Raw genomic sequence first — 12,350 nt, 5'->3', positions numbered from 1 at the left:
GCGGTTTGAAGCCTTACATTTTAAGGGAGCCGCAGAAGACAAGGGGCCCTAAAAGGGGAGTGAGGAGGGTGAAGGGACAGGCAGAAGAGCAGCAGAGTGTGTTATCCTGAAAATCAAGGTAAGAGGGTATTATTTCTTGTGAGAAAAAGAGGCAAAATCTAGGTTGTGTGCCTTGTAACCCAGGGTCTGTCCGAGTGCCTGGACTATGTGAACGCTCAGTGAATACTTGTTGAACTGATATGGGCAACCTTGCTAACCCGATTTCTACTCACTTATGGTCAGTACAGTAGCTGTTCCGATTCTTTTCCATATATTTCAAGTGTCCAGTGTACTTTGTCCTTCCCCACCCTCATCATGTGACTTAGCTTTAGGTCCTCTGAGATGCGTTCCTTCAGCTTCTTTTTTCTCACGCTTACAGCTTCCAACACAGGTCTCTACAAGCACCCTCTCTGCTTCGATATGTCTTTGTCCCTCTCTTCTTTCCCATGTGTCTGGAAGATAAAGCTGGTACTGCTCTTTGCCAAGGCTCATGACACTGTCCACCAGCTCTTTTCCTTCAAGGAAGCTCTGATCTGTGCTTATGAGACGCTCTTATGGTCAACTTGCCTACGTTAAGAAAAATTATGAACCTAATTACCATTAAGTGGCATTTAGTAAATAATAACTTTCAAAACATTGCCTCCAAGGTTGTGCTGCTGGTGAGGGGAGAGAAAAATGAAGAAAGCTCACGGTGATGGAAAAAACTGGTCCATGTACCCTCTTTACTTCCTTTCAACTTGGAGAGGGAACTGTACTTGAGGTTTCAATCCTTCACAACTCACTCGTACTTAACCCCTTGTTATCTGAGTTTCTGTTGTCAGAACTTCTCTCCTATGGATTTGGCTTGCCAAGTCTGGGTTTTCCCTCAGATTTGATCCACCTTGTCTGCTTGGCAGTCTTTTTAAAAAAAATTTATTGAAGTAGAGTTGATTTACAACCTTGGGCTGATTTCCTCTGTACACCAAGGTGATTCAGTTGTACATACAGATGTTCTTTTTCGTATTCTTTTCCATTATGGTTTATCACAGGCTATTGAATATAGTTCCCCATGCTGTACAGTAGGGCCTTGTGTTTATTCATCCTGTATATACTAGTTTGCCTCTGCGAACCCCAAACTCCCAGTCTTCCCCTCTGCCCCTTGGCAACCACAAATCTGTTCTCTATATTTGTGAGTCTGTTTCTGTTTTATAGATAGGTTCATTTGTGCCATATTTTAGATTTCACATGTGGGTGATATCACATGGCATTTGTCTTTCTCTGACTTACTTCACTTAGTGTGAGAATCTCTAGTTGCATCCATGTTGCTGCAAAAGGCATTATTTTGGTTTTTTGATGGCTGGGTAGTATTCCATTGTATATATGTGCCACATCTTCTTAATCCAGTCATCTGTTGATGGACTGTTAGGTTGTTTCCATGTCTTGGCTGTTACAGTGTTGCAGTGAACGTAAGGATGCATGTATCTTTTTGAGTTTTAGTTTTGTCCAGATATGTGCCCCGGAGTGGGATTGCTGCATCATATGGTAGTTCTATATTTAGTTTTCTGAGGTGCCTCCATACTGTTTTCCATAGCGGTCGTGCCAATTTACATTCCCACCAACAGTGGGTTGGTAGGAGGGTTCCCTTTTCTCTACACCCTCTCCAGCATCTGTTGTTTGTGGACTTGTTAATGGTGAGCCATAATATTAATGAAAAAAAGCCAATGTCCATGCATGCTGAGGTGTCTAGTAAATTCAGAGCAAATGGAAGATAATCTCTATACTTATTTTTTCATATTTAATTTTGTAAATATTTTAATATACAGTTTTCACAGGTAGTGACTTTTTGTCTCCAGAGATGCTTTCTTCAACTGATATTTTTATAAGACAAAACACATCAAATAAGTTGTCTGAATTTATGATTTAAAAAAATTCCTTGCCCATTTTAAATGATACAGAATCATAGGCCTTCTTGATTTGATTTCCTTGTGGTACAGAATATATGTGTATCCAATTAAAAAAGGAACTCCTTGGAAAACTCTTTTCACAAATAAATAACCCAAAACACAATTATGGAATTTAAAAATCAAGGAGTTCCCTCTGTGGCTCAGCAGTTAACGAACCCGACCAGGAACCATGAGGTTTTGGGTTCGATCCCTGGCTTTGCTCAGTGGGTTAAGGATCTGGCGTTGCCATGAGCTATGGTATAGGTCGCAGATGTGGCTCGGATCTGGCATTGCTGTGGCTGTGGCATATGACAGCAGCCATAGCTCCAATTCGACCTCTACTCTGGGAAGCTCCATATGCCATAGGTACAGCCCTAAAAAACAAAAAACAAACAAAAAAAAGAATTTAAAAATCAAAATTTGTACACCATATGCTCTGTCATTGTTTGGTTTGTTTCAGTCCCTTATTTGCTCTTGTAGAAATATATTTTACTGTCTTTTGCAAACTTCATTTTCAATTCATAGGAATTACTCAAAACTTCAAAGAGTAAAGCTTTATCAATCCAGCTATTTAAGACTCAGTTAAGATTTTTAAATAATTTTGAACAAAATACAACCAAAATTTAAGTAACTAATTTACAAATTCAATTTTTTAGTATACCTAGGTTGATGTAAGATGTAGTTCTTCACCGTCTCAAAAAGATCTAAAATCTACGGAGTTCCCGTCGTGGCGCAGTGGTTAACGAACCTGACCAGGAACCATGAGGTTGTGGGTTCGATCCCTGGCCTTGCTCCGTGGGTTAAGGATCCGGAGTTGCGGTGAGCTGTGGTGTAGGTCGCAGACACGGCTCGGATCTGGCGTGGCTGTGGCTCTGGTGTAGGCCGGCGGCTCCAGCTCCGATTGGACCCCTAGCCTGGGACCCTCCATATGCCACGGGAGCGGCCCAAGAAATGGCAAAAAGACAAAAAAAAAAAAAAAAGATCTAAACTCTAATAGTTGATGGTCATCAAAGTGAGAAAGCATACTTACTTTGCCAATATATTGGGCATATAGCAATATATTGGGGTAAGTTTGGGTATTCAAATAGCTTCCTGAGGAAAAAGTCTTAGTTGCTTTATTAACCTGTGCATGTGTAAAAATGTTTGTACGTTTTGACAACTACAGCTTCTGTTTCAACTGGGAGACATTCACCTTCTTTAGGTGGGCATAGGGATCATGTGTGCGCCACAGATCAGAGTACGTTCTGCTCCATAGGTTTCTCCTTAAATTAGTCAAAACAATGCTTTTCCAGTGACTCTATGTCTCACTCCTGTTTTGTATTTGTATTACCACTCAAAAACAAATATTTTCTTTTTATCATTGAAACTTTTAATTGAATTTACAACCAAATTCACAACAAAGTCACATATTTTACCTGAATTAACTTCCATAGCTTTACTTTGATTTCCAAAGAAATCAAGTAATTATTGAATATTCTGTTTGAAGCATCTGATGGCACAGATGCAACTAGCATCCTTTCAGAGTTCCCATCGTGGTGCAGCGGAAACGAATCTGACTAGGAACCATGAAGATGCAGGTTCAATCCCTGGCCTCGCTCAATGGGTTGAGGATCTGGTGTTGCTGTGAGCTGTGGTGTAGGTCGCAGACGTGGCTCGGATCTGGTGTGGCTGTAGCTGTGACTGGCAGCTGTAGCTCTGATTCGACCCCTAGCCTGGGAACCTCCATATGCTGTGGGTGCAGCCCTAAAAAAAAAAAAAAAAAAAAAAAAAAAGCGAAAAGAAAAGAAAAACTAGCATCCTTTAAGTCTTTGGGAAGTTCTCCTACCATGGAACCAATATGTTAATAGCTGTAGCTTTATTTTTCCTCAAAATATTAGGAAATTTACAATGGAAAACAAGTTAAATTAAGAGTAGTCATTTGACTTAAATGAAAATCACATTTCACGGAGTGATATGGAAGAGTCTATGCACCTTCTGCAGCTGCATGTTTTCTTTGGACAGATTCTTAAAATAAACACTAACTTTTGAGGCAGATAAGGATGTTTTTTCAGCATATTTGTGACTTCTTGTAAGCAGCTTTTGGCAGGAAAGAGCTCTCTGCAGGAGGCCCCTTTTGTCTTGTCACTAAGCTTACACCAGGCATCCCCATGCTCAACTCATCTCCAGCCCAAGCACACCTCTCAAATCTTTTGATCATACAATACCTTGCCTAATGTGTGGGTTCCTTCCATAGATCAAAGACAGAGAAATGAAGAATCAGTAATGAACAGATGACCAAACCTGTTCCCTAGCTTCCCTTTCAATTATCTCTCAACAAACCGAGTGAGCAAGGCGGCATCTAAAGAAAGATCACGAGGAGTCAACAAGCCTGCACACAAGCCTGCCTACAGTGGGGGGAGGCAACGACTCTGACCCCTGATCTTAATGATTCACTGAGATCACTGCCCCCTTTCCCTTTAAAAGCTGTCATGGCTGAGCCAAATCTTCGGAGAGAGTTTTTGGGAACGCTGAGTCCACCATTTTCCCAGATTGCCGGCCTTCTGATTAAAAGCAGCTTTCCTTTCTACCAAAATGTGTGTCTCAAATACAATTGATTTTTGAGCTCTGAGCAGCTGGACCTCATTCGGTAACATTGTGGTTGTTATGTGGGCACAGCACTATCACTTAGGCTTCCATGGTGCAGAGGACATGCTGGCAAGGATTTTGTGCAAGTTTCCCATCCATCATCAATTTTCCTCAGAAATGGAAATGTGGTACAGTGGGAAAATAAAAAAAAAAAAAAAAAGAAATGGAAATGTGGTACTTAATTGTTCATTAAATATGCACTTTAATATTTTGAGTTTAGGAGTTCCCGTTGTGGCTCAGCGGAAATGAATCTGACTAGTATCCATGAGGATGCAGGTTCGATCCCTGGGCTCATTCAGTGGGTTAGGGATCTGGCATTGCCATGAGCTGTGGTGTAGGCCACAGATGTGGCTTGGATCTGACGTGACTGTGGCTATGGTGTAGGTAGGCAGCTGTATTTTTTTCTTTTCTTCTTCTTTTTTTTTTTTTTTTTTTTGTCTTTTTGCCTTTTCTAGGGCCGCTCCTGCGGCATATGGAGATTCCCAGGCTAGGAGCCTAATCAGAGCTGTAGCCACCGGCCTACACCAGAGCCATAGCAATGCTGGATCCGAGCCACGTCTGTGACCTATATATACCACAGGTCACGGCAACACCAGATCCTTAACCCACTGAGCAAGGCCAGGGATCGAACCTGCAACCCCATGGTTCCTAGTTGGATTCGTTCACCACTGTGCCACGACGGGAACTCCAGGTAGCTGTAGTTTTGATTCGACCCCCTAGTCTGGGAAGCTCCATATGCCATGGGTGCGGCCCTAAAAAGCCCCCCCCCCCAATTGAGTTTATTGTTGCCCAAAATGGTCCTTGTAAAATAAAATTTAAAAAGCCTTGCCAAACAATAAAATAAATATTTGTACATTTATACTGTACAATAAATAACAGAGCCACTGCAGCAAGAAGCATCAGACTGCTCTCCACACACTGCGGCAAGGCTGCTGTCTCTGTTCTCTATTTCTGTGCACCTAACAGCTCCTGCTTTGAGCAACTTGCCGGTCAAGGTCTGGCCCCAGCACAGTTGGCTGGTACATCAAGTGTCTGGCCAGGGCAATAGACACAAATAATTACCCTATTCTCCCTGAAGCCAGAAGGAGGTAGCTACTGCTTTTGCTCATCATATCAGAGAGCATTTCATTTCAGCAGGGATTGTGCTTCAGTATATCCTTGAAAGGCAGGTGTTTGTCTTGGATCAGCAGAGATGGACATCTTTTTATTTCGTTATCTTTTAGATTTAACAGTGTGTTAAAGTGAGCACTCTGGCCACTACCCATGGCTCTGACACCCTTCTACAGGAAACCAGGTTTGGATCCACAAAGTACAGGGGACCCAATGCATCCCAGCTTATTTTAATGAAACCATTTATATTAATGATATGTTAAAAACTTACCAGCACAGGAGTTCCCATCGTGGCGCAGTGGTTAATGAATCCAACTAGGAACCATGAGGTTGTGGGTTTGGTCCCTGGCCTGGCTCAGTGGGTTGACGATCCGGCGTTGCCGTTAGCTGTGGTGTAGGTTGCAGACGCGGCTCGGATCCCGCGTTGCTGTGGCTCTGGCGTAGGCCGGTGGCTACAGCTCCGATTGGACCCCTAGCCTGGGAACCTCCATATGCCGCGGGAGCAGCCCAAGAAACGGCAAAAAGACAAAAAAAAAAAAAAAAAAACTTACCAGGACAAATGCTCAACGAAATGGGATTGTGGGACAACAGGCATGAAAAGACTGTCCTCTTCCTGAACATCAGGGACTTATGATTACCTTCTGTTTGGCTCAGTTGAAGAAAACCCGCACATTCACAGATAATCTATCACTCCTAGAAACTTGCATCCATCCTACTTGGTGTTTTCAATCTTCTTGCTCCACAAATTGTAAGATTGTTGAGAGCATGAACTACAATTTGTTTCGGTCTGGAGTCCCCTTAGCATCACATCCAGTTGTTTCTTAATAAACATGATTCAGTGGCTAGTACTCTCTGGAAAAGGCAGTTTGACAAAGTAAGAATAGCCTGGCCTTAGCTTTACTACTTCTAGGTGTGGGACCTTTGAAATTTACTCCTCTGTAATTAGGGGTCAAGAAGCCTATCTTATAGGTAGGCTGGATTACTTGTGGTCAACGAGTATCATACTGGTCCCTTTCTAAAGTTTCCTTGGCTCACAGGGATTATACTTGGAGCAACTTTTCATAGAGTCCCTTTCCAGCATGTGTCTGGGTTATAACCATTCAGTGGGAGGAACCTGGGTGAGTTTTAAAAGCAGAAGAGAAGGAAGGGAGTTCCCTGATGGTGCAGTGGGGTAAGGATCCAGTGTTGAGTGTTTTCACTGTTGAGTGTGGTGTGGGTTCGAACTCCAGCCCGGGAACTTCATGCCGTGGTTGTGGCCAAAAGATGGAGAGAGAGAGAGAGAGAGAGAGAGAGAGGGAGAGAAAAGGAGAAGCCGGATCATCAGATCATCAACAGCTTCCCTTGGCTTTCGGGGTCCTTCTGAGACTCTCCCACTAAATGGCTACAGCTGTTTTCCCAATAAGCTCTAACTGGTACCTGGAGTGGTTGTAAGGTTGCAATTACAGACTATATGTAAAGCATTCACCACAGAATGCTACTGGTGCCAAATAGATGCTCAGTCCACAGTAGCTGTCCCTATTGTTATCACCATCAGTAAAGTGCATTCATTTATTCTGTTGCTCATCCTATCTGGGACAAATCTTGTGCTCTATCTTTGCACCTTTGAATCCATTTTCTGCTCACAGGTCTCTGAAGTGTGGCCATTGGTGGGAAGACTATTTTTGCTGTCCATGGCTCCAACCTGCTCCATCTGTGGCAGTTGTTGGCCCATGGTTCTCTGTCTTTTTTTTTTTTTTGCTTTTTAGGGCCGTACCCATAGCATATGGAAATTCCCAGGCTAGGGGTCCAATTGGATCTATAGCTGCTGGCCTACACCACAGCCACAGCAACACAAGACCACAGCTCATGGCAACACAGGATCCTTAACCCACTGAGTGAGGCCAGGGATGGAACCCGCAACCTCATGGTTCCTAGTCGGATTCGCTTCCACTGCACCATGATGGGAACTCTGCATGGGTCTCTGTCTTGATTGTTAAACCAGGCATGGTAGGTGCAGGTGTAGAGTCCTCATAAGGATGAAGACTGAGCTTTCATTTAGAGCAGGAAGGCAGTGGGATAAGGAGAGGAAAGCCTAGGGTCTTCTGCTCAGTGAGTAACTGATATAGATAGACAGCTAGGGAAAGGGTGACTCTACCTCATCCTGGGGCTAAAATCCACCTCATTCTCAAATCCTCTTCCAGGCTGATTTGTGATGACACTGCCCTGTCATCAGGGAAGAATGAGTGGCACTGCCCCTCCTTGTTCCTATTTACACAATTTATGACTTTTCTTTTTAACATTCTGATCCACCCCCACCAACATAGGTGTTGATAGGATAAAGAGAGAGAGGAAGAATATTTGCTCTAAACTCTGACGTTACCCCCCCTCCCTTCTCTACCCCTGAAGCGCCACTTGGAACTATAACTGTACTCTCCATCTTCTGAGTATATTAAGGGAACTGTGGGGATTAAGAGAGTTGGCCTCTTTGGGCCTGCTTTTCTATTTGTCAAATGATGCAAGACAAATTCCTCTTGCAAGAAACCCCAGGTATGTGCCAGTATCTATAGCATGATGGCATAGTATGGTGGAAGTAGCATTGATGTGGGCAAGAGGAGATCTGAGTTCTTAGCCTAGCTATGATACCTCAGAAAATTCATTTCTCTCTTCTGGAACAGATTTCTTCATGTGTAAAATAGGGAATTGTACAGATTTGTAACCCTTTACCCAAAACTCTTGAGTCTAGATATGAGTGAGAATTCCAAATTTTTCAGAATACTAGAAAGGGAATATATCTTATATAACACTTTCATCAGTTAGGGACAACATCCCATAATCAAATATATTAATATTTCTGCAGCAAAGGAGTAAACATTCACAATGGCCGGGATAAGTTCTATAAATAGCCTAATGTCAGATCAAGTCAGATTTTGGCTGACAAAATGAATGACTAGATGGAGCCAGCCATGTAAAGACCCTGGGGCAAGAGCCGACTGGACCGAGGGTAAAGTTAGGGCAGATGTTTTGACGTGGGAATGAACTTGGCCCTTGTGGGACAAAGGAAAGGCCCATGGGGCTGAAGGTGGTCAGGTGAGGAAGAGAGTCGCGGGGGAGGGAGGGCCCTGCTGGCCTAGGTGAGGATTGGGGATTGAAGGCCTCAAGCAAGGGGGTAACATAATCTAAATGAACTTTGAGCCAAGTCCCTGCTGAATGGCACGTGACAAATGGAGATGGACAAGGGAGAGGAGAGGCCAGGGAGCTTGGAAGGAATCAGGAGCTCCAGCTATGGAAGCCCCAAAAACAAGGTCGAAAAGAAGCATACTTGTTAACAGTTGATGAGGGGTCAAGTACAATGAAAATCAGAAACTGGCTTTGGAAGAGTTCCTGTCGTAGCGCAGTGGAAACGAATCCGACTAGGAACCATGAGGTTGCAGGTTTGATCCCTGGCCTCGCTCGGTGGGTTAAGGATCCAGCATTGCCATGAGCTGGGGTGTAGGTCGCAGACGTGGCTCGGATCCCACGTTGCTGTGGCTGTGGTGTAGGCCGGCAGCAACAGCTCTGATTCGACCCCCAGCCTGGGAACCTCCATGTGCCACGGGTGCAGCCCTAAAAAGACAAAAAGACAAAAAAAAAAAAATAGAGAGAGAAAGAAAGAAAAAGAAACTGGCATTGGAGTTGGCAACATGGAAGAAATCATTGCCCTGAAAATGGTGGGGAGGTGGGGACAGAAGCCTGATTGGAGTGGATTGAGGAAGAACGGATTCTGTGGTTAAGGGGAGCAGAGAATGGGGCCGTGCTTGGAGAGATGTGGGATGAGGGGCAGTGGGTACCATCATTGGAACGTCGGGCTAGTGTCAGGAGTGGGACAAACATCAGGGATCTAGTAGGGTGGGGGCAGTCACATCACTGGAAGCCAACATCACACAGTGTGACCAGCCATAGCTGATGCTGCCACGATTGCCAATAATAATTCCTGTCAGCTCGGGAAGTCTGCTTTAGGCTTTCTCGTGCAGATGTACTGGGAATAATGATAATGAAAAGCATTTGGGGAACTGTCAGTGCCTGAATACAAATGCTTCTAAGCTCATCATTCCCACGAGATTACCTCTTCCCTGGGCCAGTTTTTATCTGAGGTCATTTATCTGTTACTTAAGAATTCCCAAGCTTATCTTAAACCTGGCTGGTGTTCTGTGTTGCTCATGTTTTAAAAGCTCATTCTTATGAAATTGGAATAATCTGGCATTTCTCAAAATGAGAGGCAGCTCACCAGAAGCCCTCACAGTTCTTTCTCTGGGAAAAAGAAAGTATCAGAGGCAGTCTGGTCGGCTTGGGTACCGTTTAAGAAGGACAGTTCCGTTTCTTACCCAGCTGTCTTCTCCAGCAGGGCATTTGGAAAACATTGCCCCAGGTAGGACCCTGGAGAGCAGGCCAGTGAAGCAGACAGGGAATCTCCTTTCAGGGACTGTTTGGTTTACATCCATGGAAGACTAATCGTTCTCTACAATGTGCCAGACAGTCTGTTCAATACTTCACCCTCATGACCTCATCAGATCCTGATCTGGGAGGTAGATTATCCAGGCATCCTACTTCACAGACCAGGAAACTGAGGCTCAGAGACCTAAAATCATCTGCCCGAAGACACAGGAAGCGGCAGGGCCGGGACTTGAAATTCTAGGGCAGCACTGTCCCATACGGCAGGCACTAGGCACCTGTGACTATGGACTGGTAGAAATGTCTCTGGTGGCAATGGAGGAACTGCATTTTAATTTTAATTACATGTATTTAAATGTAAAGAGCTCCATGTGGCTAGTGGCCACCCTAATGAGCAGCACAACTCACGGAGTCTGTGTGCTTTCTACCCTAGCATGCTGAGTCACTGTAAGAATGGCCAATGCTCAACTGAATCTTGGAGACAAGGTTCTTTTTTTGGGGGGGGGGGTTGTCATTTTAGGACCAGACTGACAGCATATGGAAGTTCCCAGACTAGGGATCGAATCAGAGCTGCAGCTGCCAGCCTATGCCACAGCCACAGCCTCAGCAATGCCAGATCCAAGCCATGTCTGTGACCTACACCACAGCTCATGGCAATGCTGGCTCCTTAACCCACTGAGCGAAGCCAGGGATCTAACCCACATCCTCAGGGATGCTAGTTGGATTCTTAACCCGCTGAGCCACAATGGGAACTCCACAGAGTTTTGGGTGAAGGAGAAAAGAAGAGCTTTACTTCTTAGCCAGGAGAAGTGGGACACAGCAGGTTAAGGCCTCCAAAAACTGTGTGTTCCAACCTGGGGGGGGATTTGGTAAGGAGTTTTATAGCCGTGGTTCAGGGGCGGAGCTGCTGATGATAAGAATCAGGGTGTGGTAGGTCTGCCTTCCCTCAGTCTGGAGATCATCCAGCCTCAGGGCTTCTGTAGTTCTGAGGTTACCACCTGTGACCTTCTCTCTGGAATGAAGAATGCTTCATCAGGTAGTTAACCTCGTCCCTTGGCTGGGGGTCTGAATTCTGCAGAACAGCTCCAAGATGGCGTTGTGTCTATTCCTAGAGGAGGAACTAGGATCCTGCCTCAAGGCTCCACTCTTGTCTTTTGACTGCTCCTCCCAGATCTCTGCATCCCCTCCCTTCCCTGATGAGCAACCATTTGAGTCTGCCCTTTGGAGTTCAAGGGAGGTCTCAGATGTTCAATAAAGCCTATCTTCTAAAAACAATATGCAGGGAACACAGAAAGGCTTTTGTGCCCAGGAGCCCCATAGGGTCCTGCTCGGTTTCAGTGTCACAAGGATGGCCATACTTTTGTCCCCTCAGCGTTGGGGGCACCAGCATTTTCCAGTCCATCCCTAGAGTGTTGAATGTAAGCTCCAGCCGCCAGCACACACAGCAACTAAGGTAAACAATGAACCCCACCCCCTAGTACAGAAAAGGGGAGGTGAGATGTGACTGAGGCAGTGACTGAGTGATGAGCTAGCTTCACATCCCACAATCATGAAGTTGAGAATCATGACAGTGGTGGACTGCCTAGGTGGGCTGCTGTATTGGGGTAGATATTTCTTGCTGGTTATTGCTCAGGACTCAGTGTAGTTTCCCCTCCCCCAGTCCTAGCTCCTCCAGGCCAAATGCACCACCAGTGTTCCTCCTTTGCTGACCCTGCATTCTTTACACCCTGCATTCTTTCATCAGCATCTTAAAAGAACTCCACTGAACTCACATTTTCAACCTGTTCCAATGGGGGAAGAAGGGCAGGGAACATTCTCTATCTCTGCCTATCCCCCCTTTGTTTGTTTAAATGTGATGCCCTTTGAGATATGGCCAAGGTGACTTCCTGGTCCCCTTCTCCCTAAAGCAGAGATCAAAAATCTTTTGATATTTATCTCCCTTCTTAGTTTGTCTTTAGTGAATGGAATGGAAAGCATTTTCCCAAGGTCTTTCTAGCTCTGTTTTTCATCCAGATCCTTAGGATGGAAATTCCCACACATAAAACAGCACTCTGGTGTGTAGGCGTTATTTTCCCCAGGCTTTCCAAGTGTTGTGTAGCTAAGCCTAGATGCTAGATAATTTTCTTGCTTCCCTTTGCCACTTAGGGCCAGATTTTTTATTTATAGGATTCTTAACTTACCTCTAGTTCTATCCTGTAATTTAAAGGCAGTCTTCCTGCCCTGATCTCCTTACTCTACTCACTAGTT

The sequence above is a fragment of the Sus scrofa genome, chromosome X, assembly GCF_000003025.6.
Source record: "Sus scrofa isolate TJ Tabasco breed Duroc chromosome X, Sscrofa11.1, whole genome shotgun sequence".
Classification (NCBI taxonomy): domain Eukaryota; kingdom Metazoa; phylum Chordata; class Mammalia; order Artiodactyla; family Suidae; genus Sus; species Sus scrofa.
The sequence above is the reverse complement of the archived record's forward strand: the minus strand, read 5'-3'. Positions refer to the sequence as shown.